This window comes from Suricata suricatta, chromosome 4 (assembly GCF_006229205.1).
Source record: "Suricata suricatta isolate VVHF042 chromosome 4, meerkat_22Aug2017_6uvM2_HiC, whole genome shotgun sequence".
NCBI classification, from domain to species: Eukaryota; Metazoa; Chordata; class Mammalia; order Carnivora; family Herpestidae; genus Suricata; species Suricata suricatta.
The window spans coordinates 125735152-125747416 of record NC_043703.1 but is presented as its reverse complement, the minus strand read 5'-3'; the positions used below and the strand labels follow the sequence as shown (position 1 = coordinate 125747416).

The window sequence follows — 12265 nt, the reverse complement described above, 5'->3', positions numbered from 1 at the left end:
ACCTATCACAATACCTTGGACATAAGGGACTCCAAGTTTTGTATTAGACAGCGTTGGCAGTGGTTTTCAAATAGCAAGTCACAAACAATGAGTAGAATGTGAAATCAGTCCAGGAGGTCACAACCAGTATTTTTATTTTAAGCAGACTTCACACCTGGCGCAGAGCCCAACACAGGGCTTGAACTCACAACCCTGAGATCGAGATCTGTGCTGAGATCAAGAGTTGGAGGCTTAACTGACTGAGCCACCCAGGCACCCCTAGTATTGTTTTTAATGAAATCACAGAAAACAGAAAACATCCCTCATAGTAAAGATAAGTACTGTTTTGTGAAACTTATTTCTTTACATATGTATGTAACTATTGAGTAATATCAAATACATTTCTTATCACGAGTTATATTTTTTAAAGTTTGAAAGCTGCTAATATAGATGACCCAATTTCTAGGTTCAAGGGTTTTACATTCAAACCAGGGAAATATCTGTTCTCTACCAAACCCCACAATGTACAAGCAACATTAACTAAATAGAATACATAGATACGTGGAGGCTGAGGACCACAAAGCTAAAGAAATGAGTGTAGGGAAAAGTTTACAGAGAAATGTTTCTTAGAGATGTTGGAATGTGTTATAACAGCAGGTATTTAGTTTCCAGTCTTTGCCATTTGTTTAGCCAAAAAGACCCCTCTCTATAGAAGGGCTTCGAAAATGTGTCTCTCAATGCATTCACAGTTAAACAGTCCTCACTACGGTCCTCCACTGCAGGATCTGGCCCTGGCTAGGGCAACTTTCCTATCCCTTTCCCCCTAACCACGGTCTTCCAGCCACAGTGGCTTTGATGCTGTTCCCAGAACATTCCAAGTTTCAACACCTCTGCTCTTGCTATACCCTCAGCCATATACTTCCTTCTTTAAATATACTTCACTTATTTTTTTCTTTTAATGCCCCATCTTCAAAAAGGCCTTGCCTGACCACAGTATCTAAAGTAGGCCCCTACCCTCTATTCCCTTAACCCACTGAATGGTTTTTTGTGACTCTTGTCAACTCCTAACACTTTATTACATATCACATATTTATTCTTTTATGGTCTACCCCCAGGGTTCCACAAGCTTTTTCTGTAAATAGCTAAACAGTAAATATTTTCAGCTTTTTCTGTTGCAATTGCTCAACTTAATCATTTTGGTATAAAAATAGCTCAGACATATGTAAATGAGCAGATGCAGCTATATTCCAATAAAACTTTATTTACAAAAACAAGCAGCCAATTATATTCTACTCCTGAAACCCATACTACACTATGTTACCTAACTTGAACTTAAATATAAATATAAATAAAATAACATAAAATAAAAAAGATAATCACAGGGGCATCTGGCTGGCTCAGTTGGTAGAACATGTGACCCCTGATCTTGGGGTTGTGAGTTCAAGCTCCATGTTGGGTATAGAGATTACTTAAAAATAAAATCTTAAACAAACAAGCAAGCAACCAGCCAGGTTTGGCTCACAGACCATATATCCCTGACATATTCCTTCTAACAGAATGTGAGCACAACAGGGACAGGAATCTTCTATTTTGTTCACTACGGATCCTTGAAGCCCCAAGAACACAGTCAATAAATACACTGAGTAAATGAATAGCACTGCTCTAGAGTGGGGAGCCACACTTCTCTCCCACCTCGCCAGGTGACAGTAACAGTGGTCAAGAATGATCCCAAGGTCAGCAACTGTACTTCCATTTGATTAGTACCATACCATAAAAAAATGGTGCCACAACCATTGTGTGCCCTTGTCACCGGCGAGAACCATCTCACACATAAATGCCTTTGTCATAACTGGGTCCAGGTAGAAGCCTGTGAAAACGCAAATTCCCGGGTTCCACCTCCAGAAGCTCTGATCCAGTAGGTCCAGGACAGGGTCCAAGAATCTTCGTTTCTAGCCAAGTTCCCAGGTGATGCTAACAGTGCTGGTCCTAAATTGCCTTTGAAAACCACTGGGTGAGAGCACCCAAACTAGACAGTACTAGTATTTTTATACTATTAAAGAAAAAAAAAAAAAAGCCATAAATGCCTGATGTTCCAAAGATCTGAGTGTAGCAGGACTGAAAACAAAAAGAACCATAAAAAAACTGCTCTGTGGAACTGCTGCTTCAGTGAAATGAAGGCAAAAAAAACACTAGGTCTTTAATTTTTAACAGACTATCTCTGAAACACTCTATTTTTATCTGCAAATCTAGTTCTAGCTGGCTAAAACAATACACTAAACAGGCAAAAAAGATAAACCACCAGTGGCTGGCTAACCTTGATAATGGGCTGGCAATTAGTTCCATAATCCGTTTTCTAAAAATTACTTTTTTTAAACTTTTATTTTTTTTAAAGTAATACAGGTTTAAAATGACCAACGTGGGGGCTTGAACTCATGACCCTGAGATTAAGAGTTGCATGCTCTACTGAGCCAGCCAAACACCCCAATTTTCTTAAAATTACTTTAAATAAAAGTCATAACCATCTGCTTTTCTACTGTTAGATGCCAAAGGCCTTTTCCAGATGGATACTACACATCCAATCTCATTACAATGAAATACACCTACAATAAATTACCAAGCCTGGACGGAGGTCACTTTCTTCAAATGATGAAAAGTCTATCCTCACCAGATAGAATCCAAACTATCTTCTGAATCCACCATAACAGAACTTGCAATGGACTAGTAACAATTTTTACAAATTTTACATCACAGAGGGCTTAAAATAATCCCCCAAACTCCCAGAGAACATTACTTACTTTTCCAATCTGAAGGGCCCACAGAGGAATTATAATTTATAAACATTTATAGCTGCTTATAAAGTAGTTTCCTATTGTCATGGTTAAATGTTGCTAATGTAGACTAAAGCCAAAAAGTGAGGCAAAATCTGTGTTCTTAGAAAATTAATTCAAGAAACAAAAATCCAGAATACTACACTAAAATGTACCTACAAAAAGAGACTATATATGATCAAAAAATTTACTAACAGACACCCAATACACAAGTCTAAAGATAATTCTCAACTGAAGTATTTTCAATCAGAATTTGGCTTCTGAACTAAAGTGTGCTAAATTTAAAATATACACTAGATTTTTTACAATTTTGTAAGAAAAAAAGAACGTAATCATTTTTATGTTGATTGATTAGTGTTAACTTGGATATATTGGATTAAAGTATTAAACAATTTAAATTTAACTTCACCTCCTTATTTTTGCTACTGTGGCTACTGGAGAATTTAAAATTACCTCTGGCTACGGGCACCCGGGTGGCTCAGTTGGGTAATCATCCAACTCTTAATTTTGGCTCAGGTCATGATCTCACCAGTCATGAGAACGAGCCGTGGAGCCTACTTAGGATTCTCTCTTCTCTCTCTCTCTCTCCCTCTGCCAACCCCCCACAACTTGCACTTGTGGCTCTCTCTCAAAAAAAAATCTACATGTGGCTTAAAAAAATAAAAATAAAAAAAACAAAATTACATGTGGCTTACACTTCTAAAGAGCTTGTAGAAAACAACATGGAGTAATAAGAGAACATGAAGCTATGTCGTACATCTGACAGGGAATGTCAGGCAAACCATGGGCCACGTGCTTACCGTAACACTGACACTTCAGGTGCTGATCACCATTTTTCCTATGGAAGGGAAGACCAGTCCTTCCTCTGTGACCACTATGCATATCCATATCTATACCTACACACACAAACTGCACACTTTAATTTCAAATTGCAATTTGCTGTATCAGAATCCCTAGCAGTGTTAATCAGGCTGACTGTAAAATCTCAGATTATGAAAACTAGAAAACGACATGGCTCCCAATACCCAAGCACCCCCAGCTCCCAGCACATATTTATTTCATTCTTACAGAAGAGACACTTCAGTAACAACAACTTTAAATAATCTCTGCCTGTTTTACTGCGATGTCCTTAACTCCTAATTTAGAAAGCTTCTCATTTCCTTGCACTGCCAAACCTCTACAACCATAGAGGACACCAAAGGAGAATAATGGTTGAGGAAAAATAATGAAAAGAAGTACCATTTAGTTACCCGAGCAGTTGCTATGTAACCACTAGGCCTTCACACACACAAAAACTATACTGAATACAAAAATTAAACATTTAATCCCTCGAGCTCTTTTCTAAGCATCAAAAAGATACTTATAAACCTATGAGAAATAATCTACTTGAACATACTTTAACATATGCAGATATGTGTTGAGACTTTCATAGTCTAAGGGCAGTATTAGGGAATGAAATGTACTGCTGGGCAGAATTAGAAGTAATTGAGAAACTTAAATGAAAATAGTCTTAAAAAAAGAGGGGCGCCTGGGTGGCTCAGTTGGTTGAGTGTCCAACTCTTGATTTTTGGCTCAGGTCATGAACCCAGTGTTGTGGGATCGAACCCCAGGTCAGGCTCATCGTTGAGTGTGGAACTTGCTTAGGATTCTCTCTTTCTCTCTCTCTCTCTCTCTCTCTCTCTCTCTCTCTCTCTCTCTCTCTCTCTCTCTCTCTCTCTCTCTCCCCCACTCCCTCTGCCCCTCTCCCCCACTCACATCCTCTCTCCCAAAAAAGGAGGGGGCGAAGGAATATTGTCAAAACATTAAAATACTTATATGATTTACCTACCCTGTCGTAAGATATAAATTTTAGGGACTAATTCCAGCAAATGAGAAAGGAAACACAACCTGTGCAACAGGAAAGCACTTAATTCCCAAAGGTGTTTCAAACCCACTGAATATTATCATGCTCTAGCAAGGGTCAACAACTTGTAGCAAGCTCTGGAGAGGACTTTGAGTGGTACTCAAGTAGGAAGTCCATAAATATCCATTGAATGAATGATTGAATGAATAAGATAACTCACACATGGTGCAATTACTATTCAGAACCCACAGCCAGTTACTGAAACCAGAGCCAGAAGTAGAACAAAAAAAACAGTATCTCCTCCCCCAGGAGTCAGATCCCCTTAACTTTTTTCAGTCTATGTAGTTTATTCATCCCCTCTTACTTTTATGAAAGTTCCAAATCCTCTTTCTCCACCATCTCCGTCCTTCTTAACCAGCTTCTCAGATAAAAACAGAAGACAGCAGTTTCTAGTCTCACCATTTTTTAGACAAGTAATATAACATCTCTAACAATCACCCACAAGTGTTCAAATGTCTGGCCTCCCCAAAGGCCAGACATTGTGCTTGCTGGTAGGGTGCAAAAGTAAGCGTAACACTATACCTATTTTTCAGGTAACTTGTTGGGGAGGCAGACAAGCGAACAATTACAGGGTAAAAACTGCCTGGAGAATAAGGCAAGAGTGCCACCAGAGGGACCCTCCACTTTACTAGGTGAGAGGGGAGGGTGACAGAGTCTCAGAAAGAAACCAAAGTCAAAACCGAGAAATAAATGATAACTGAACACGCCTGTGACTGTTCTAATAGCTCCTCAAGTTAGCACTCTAAAGTGACTCTCCTAATGCAAATCCTTACTATATATTAAAATAAAAAGTTGAAGTTCACAACACTGGCCCTGAGTACCAGCAAGAGAGTGGGGAAAAACCCCACACAATTCAGTAGAACATAATGCTAAATCTAATTAGTCAGGATGTCAAGAGGCTTCACCCATTTATTGTCTGTCCCGCCTAGCTGAAGGTGACTTGACTGACCCACTCTTGTGATTTCAGCTGTTTTTTTCTCACAGCAGTGGTGGACTTGCTGGGATCCATTCATACTTCCTTCCTGATACTCCCTGTAGCCATTGGCAAAGTCCAGTGGACTGCTGGTTGGCACTGTGGCCATGGAAGAAATAAATGGACCATGTACATGAACTGGATGGTCCCACACTGCTTTCTTACTATTCAGAAAGACAGCAACTAGAAACATGATTAACAAACGCTGTGGGAGGGTGGTGAGACAGGTAGTAGGGGTGCGACCCTGGAAAATGCCTAACAAGCAAATTCTTCTCTTGCTAGCTTCACAGGACAATGAGTTTTCACCTCCTGGTACTCACCATGAAAGAAAGTCTTCTAACTCCCTGGGGCTACATACAGATCATTTCCAAGCTTCATGCCCACCTTGCCTAACTTTCCTCTGACAACACTGTCCTGTTCTCACCATCCCAAGAACACCCTCTCTTTTCATGATTACTCATTCCTTCCTATGGAATCTGCCTTATCCCTATCTCTACCATGAATCAGGACATGGCTAATACAAAAGTTACCATATTTTAGTTTTGTTTAAGTTTATTTATTTATTTTAAGGAGGGAGAAGCAGAGAAAGTGGTAGAGAGAATCCCAAGCAGGCTCTGCACTGTCAACGCAGAGCCTGACGCAGGGCTCAAACCCACAAACCATGTGAGATCCTGACTTTAGCAGAAACCAAGAATCAGATGCCTAACTGCCTGAGTCACCGAGGTGCCCCAAAGTTACTACATTTTTCAAAAGCGCAGATCTGTATACCTCTCAAAAGCTCGTTTCCCAATTTTAATAAATAACTTCAGCAACTAAAAAAACTATACCTTATTATAAAAAAAAATCCTGAAAAACATCATGACTCCTAGTATAACATTAAAATTAATATGGAATTAATCTTTCACACAGCTTTTAATTACGGGGGGGGGGGGCGCCTGCATGGCTCAGTAGGTTAGGAGTCTCACTCCAGTTCAGATCATGATCTCACCATTTGTCAGTTCAAGTCTCACATCAGGCTGTCTGTGCTGTCAGCACAGAGCCTGCTTCAGATCCTTTGTCTCACCCTCTCTCTGTCCTTTCCATGCTCCTGCTCTGTATCTCCCTCTCAAAATTAAACAAACATTAAAAGAAAGGGGAAAAAAAGTTACTTACTTAAAACACACACACACACACACACACACACACACACAAAGATTTAAATTATAGGGGTGCCTGGGTGGCTCAGTTGGTTGAGCATCTGACTCTTGATTTTGTCTCAGGTCCTGATGGCTCATGGGATTGAGCCCTACATCAGGCTCTGCCCTGCTTAAGATTCTCTCCCTTTCCCCTTCTCCTCGACTTGCTCTCTCTCTCTCTCTCTCTCTCTCTCTCTAACAAAACAAAATAAAACAAGGGAGGCTCAGTCAGCAGAGAGTGGACAACTCTTGATTTCAGTTCAGGTCAAGATCTCATGGTTTGTGCAATGGAGCCCTGAGTTGGGCTCTGCACAGACAGCACAAACTTTGCCTGGAATTCTCTCTCCCTCTCTGCCCCTCCCACATGCTCTCCCTCTTTCTTACACATAAAAATAATTAATTAACAGTTTAAGTAAATAAAAATAAAATATTTTAACTATAAACAGCATTTTACTTTTATGAATGTGAAATGTAGGAAATGTTTCCTTTGAGTTCATACTCATGAAAATAGCTCTCCAGCAATATTTATAATGTAATTAAAAAACACACTATTCCTAGGATAATTCAGCGACATTTTAACCTTCACTAAAAACAGCCTTTGGAGTCTCCAGTTCAAAACAAAAACGACGACAAAAACAAACATCAGCAAATATATTTGGTAGATGTTCCAAAGCTGATGTTTTTAAAATTATGAGTTATAAGTGCATGGATTTCTTTATTTCTAAGATATTTCAAGCCTAATCAAAGGGATTTGTTTGATCATTTCACATCAAGAGTTTCTTAAGTTTCTAGTATAAAAAAGTTTTCAATCTTTAAACAAGATTGCTGCTAATACATTTTAAAATTCTAAGACTGAAAAGAGTTTCTTCCAAATTAAATTTCTAACTTAAAACAACAAAGTTATGGGTGGCCCAGTCTGTTGAGCGTCCAACTTCGGCTCAGGTCATGATCTCATGGTTCGAGGGTTCGAGCCCTACCAGCACAGAGCCTGGAGCCTGTCTTCAGAGCCTGTGACTCCTCCTCTCTCTGACCCTCCCCTGCTCATGCTCGCACTCTCTCTCTCAAAAATAAATAAAAACATTAAAAAAAAAACAAGAAAGTTGTATTTTATGACATTTTAACTTAAACACAAATGTCAAAAATATGGGGGAAATGAGCTTCAAAATCTACTTTTTATGAAATCATGAAATCAAAGATCCCAAAAATAAAATATTTACATTTTTATCTATCCTTTATTGAAAATCAGGGTAAATGTAATTCATGATCTATTGAACTGAAAAAGCCTTAAGAATGTGATCATCTTTTAACAGATCATAGTTAAAGTAAAATAAATGATCTGACATGTTGGCTGAAGTCTTCTCAGTGGGAGTCAATTTACCTCACTTACAGGGAAGGCAAAAGTCACCACCTGAAAACCACAAGCCAATTACCAATCCTGCCCTTCACAGTTCCCAAATCCTGAAATCAAAATTCCTGCACTTCACTCTAGGATCATCTGCATGTGTGCTTTTAGGGTCGGATAATATTTTCAAAGACAAGAAAATGTAAATCTAACAAGAGTGGTACAATTTCAAAAAATGGTGCAACTTTCAAAAGCTAGATTAATGGCCTACATACTTTTGCACTTCACAGTTTGAAAATAAACAATATCAGATGCTTCTGAGAATAACCAAACAATAAGATCACCTACCTGTTCACTTACTTGCTATCATTTTTACATACGAAAATCTTCTAAAAGCTAGGGGAAAAATAAATCCAGTAAAGATAAGGACTCTGTTTGAAATCTAATTTTTCCCCCCAAATTAAGAGTAGCCCACAAAAAAGTTAGGAAGGCACTCAAGAAAACCGATTAGATTCCCTCTCTGAAGTGGGGCTACATTAGTTAGGAAAAAAGTTGATTAATGATTTTGTCATCAATTCCTTTACCTCCTACCTCCTTAGGGTCTCCCACTGTGCTGTAGGACCTGTGTACACGTGCACCTTCCCACCTTCTCCAGGTGAGCGGCCGTGTCTCATTCATTCATCCCCACACTCCTTGGTTCCTAGCAAAGTGCCTTATACATAGGAGCAACTGAAAAAAGGCTGACTGATTTAAGGCAATAAACGTGTTCCTAATTCTAGGTAATCAATTAGGCTCAAACTCACACAAGAACATTCATCGTTTCATTTTATCTAATAAGCATTGAGTAATTGGATGTTTTTAATTTGCAAAGCTATTAAATGCATTTTAAGCTCTGAATAACATACCTCTATTTAAGAAAGCATGTAGTGAAACGTTTAAAAAAATACTTATAAAAATACTCTTAAAAAAGACGACTGACTTCACTATGTGTAACATGCAACTAAATGGTGTTGGTATGATGAACATAAAGTGACTGGGCACGGATGTACAAAGTTTGTTAAGATGACGAGAACGTTACAAAGCTAATTAAAAGATGGAAAAATGGAATCCTGGCTAGAAAAGTCATAATGGACAAGCAGGAGACTTAATGTAGAGCACTGGCGGCTCCACTCAGACACGGCCCAGGAAGGTGGGGAGCCTGTTTCTCACGCCTGAAGAACAATTACTTCTCTACCAGTCTCCACCGTGCTGCTGGAAACTGAGGAACAAACCATGGGCCAAACCAGTCACTCCCCTTTACCATTACCCAAAGGAAATGACGGAATGAATACCAAACAGAGTCGGCCCTTTAGGGGTTCCACTAACTCTCTAACCCTCTACCTGAGAAAAGAAGTGGGCAAATTATACCCCGCAGGCCAAAGTGGGCCAAATTCAGCTACCTCCTGTGTTTGTACAGCCTGCCAGCTAAGAATGGTCTCTACATTTTCAAGTGGTAAAACAAAGAATATTTTATGACACATGAAAATTATAGAAAATTCAAATGTCGGCATCCAAAACTAAAGTTTTCATTGGAGCACTACTGTGCCTACTCATTTACATGTTGTCTATAGCTGCTTTTGCACTACAACGGCAGAGATGACAAAGACCTTATATTACAGCACAGAAAGCCTTCAACATTTACTACCAGGCCTTTTACAGAAAAAGTATGTTGACCCTTGGCTAGAACATTTCTTTACGCTCCTGGTTGCATCTCCTTTCTCAGAGGTGGTCCACTGCTTCACAAAGTAGAGACTCAGCTTGACAGATGCACATCTTGGGGCTGAGTTGTCCGAACTTACATCATTACATATAATATCATGCAACTCATTAGGGTGAGCGCAAAGACAAAGCAACAAAGTATATGCATTTGGAAAGCACTGAAAAGGTAGCACACAATCCAAGTACAGTATTACAGGCTGCACATTTCAGATCTTTTACCAGACTACTACATCAAGTTCTGGGTTGCACTGTGAAAGGAAACAAGAACCACAGAAAATGTGGAGGTGAAATTGATGATTAAAAGAGCTCAAAAATCATACCACCAAAGAAATGCTAAAAGAAATGAGCTTTTGTTTGCCAAAAAAAGAGAAAGGTGAGAAAAGAACTATAATAGTGAGGGTGTCAAACTTTGCATTTGTTGATTAAATTTCTACTGATGAGAATAAAAACAGCGTGAACTAATAATCCACAAAACATACATCTAATGAATTAAATGTGATTCTTAATGAAACTGCCACTCCTGCCTTAGGCCATAAACTAGCCCCTCAAAAGATAATCACTTGTCAAATATTGTACTATAAGTTTTCAACTGATGAATTACAGCAATGTTTCTTTTGAGAAACACCTGGTATTATGTAAGTTGCCAGATAAAGTGTGCTATTTGTGCTATTAATGTGCTGAGGTTCAGTAATATTCAAGTAACTAAAAGGTAATGTAAGTTTCAAAACCATATCCCTTTCCACAGGACCAAAGAGGGGGAAATGGGCTTAAATTACAGAATTTGTGTTACATTCAAGAACGCTCATACTGTGGGACTTTAATTACTCTGAAAGATTACTGAAGGTAAAGGAATCTTCCCAGGACACCATCAATTAGAATAGAACTATCTGGATGTCTTCCTGAAGCAGGAGAAGGGGTCTCAAACCCATTCTTCCGTTGCTGATTCTGTAGTTTCACCCTCCCAGTTCTTGAGAGTAACAGAGCCTGCAGCCATGCGGTTTCATTTTGTCTTCAAGGTGGTCAAGGTACACACAGCTACATCTAACATAAACTTTAATATCCCAAATTACAAATTTGGTTGTAGCTTTAGTAGTAACCTCTTTTAAATGACAGAGATAGAGAATACATCCCCACTAAGTAGGGAAAATGGACAGTTTCCAAATATTTATGTGAGCCTAAGTCCTCTGTTACCTCACACTGTCCAACACTTGTCCACAATAAGTGAAGAAAAGACGGAGTATTTCCTATTAGGTTTGAGCCTTTTAAAACACAGAATCCTGGAACACAAAATATTCTCTGAGTCAGTCTCAAAAACCCAGTTAAGCAAATTCTGAAACTTCTTCTAAATATAATTTTAATCCACCTAAGTTTTTCGACCTCGAAATTCTAAGGCCTGCATTTCCTTAAGACCCTTCCAATGGTGTGAAGCACACACTGATCTGACTCACTAAACTTTCTCCACTCCTACATCACCCATACAGGATTTAAAAATCAAGAGTACATAATACTTGCAAGCCACTTTTACAATCCTGCATTAAAAACCTTACCAGGATAAACTTTTCGCCAAGTATGTTAACACTTTTTATTTATTTAAAGACCTGTGGTAGCGAAACAAAGAAAACACGACCCCCCTCCCCCTTTTCTAAACCATATGGCAGTAAATTGAAGTAAACTTACTTTATTTAATTTTTTTTTTTTTTTTTTTTTACCAGTTCAATGCCTATACATCGTTCCTAAACGTGTTCCTCTTTGTGCCCTGGGACTGGGCTAGAGCTGTCTGCTTATTTCCAACGGTACCCCAATCATGCTTTTGGATCGAAAAACAAGTCCCAAACGCCCCTTGACCATTAACAGACCACACGACGGTCATTTACCAGAACCCGGCTAGGTAGGTAGTGCACGCCAGAGGAGGGGCCCGGGGCCCGCCCGGAGCGAGTCCCGCTCGGACCGGGTGATCGAGCAGGGAGTTTACTCGCCGCGGCCGGGCCGGATCCGCCCCGGGAACTTGGTTACCCGAGCCCAGGGACGCGCCGAGGCCTAGCCGCGAGGCCGGGGCGGGCTTCGGGTGGCGGGGGCTTCCCGTTCCCCGGCCGCAGAGCCTTCCCGCCCGCTCCGCGGTCGCCCGCAGGCAGGGGCGCTCGCCGTCGTCTCCCGGAGACCGGACGCGCCTGCTGGGTCCACGGACCGCTCCTCTGTCTCCTGCCACCGCCCGCGGCCCCGTTCGGCGGCCGCACCGAGCCCTTCCGGGGCGGCGGGAGCGCTAGGCCGCGCTGGAGCCCGTGACTCCGGGGCCGGCCGGGCGGGCTG

At 40.3% G+C, this 12265-nt stretch overlaps 1 protein-coding gene across 1 annotated transcript in view; it reads right to left on the bottom strand.

The window, feature by feature from the left end:
* KCMF1 (potassium channel modulatory factor 1) overlaps positions 1-12265 on the bottom strand; it is a 72483-nt gene that overhangs the window by 59689 nt on the left and 529 nt on the right. The gene's annotated exons all lie outside the window — the stretch shown is intronic.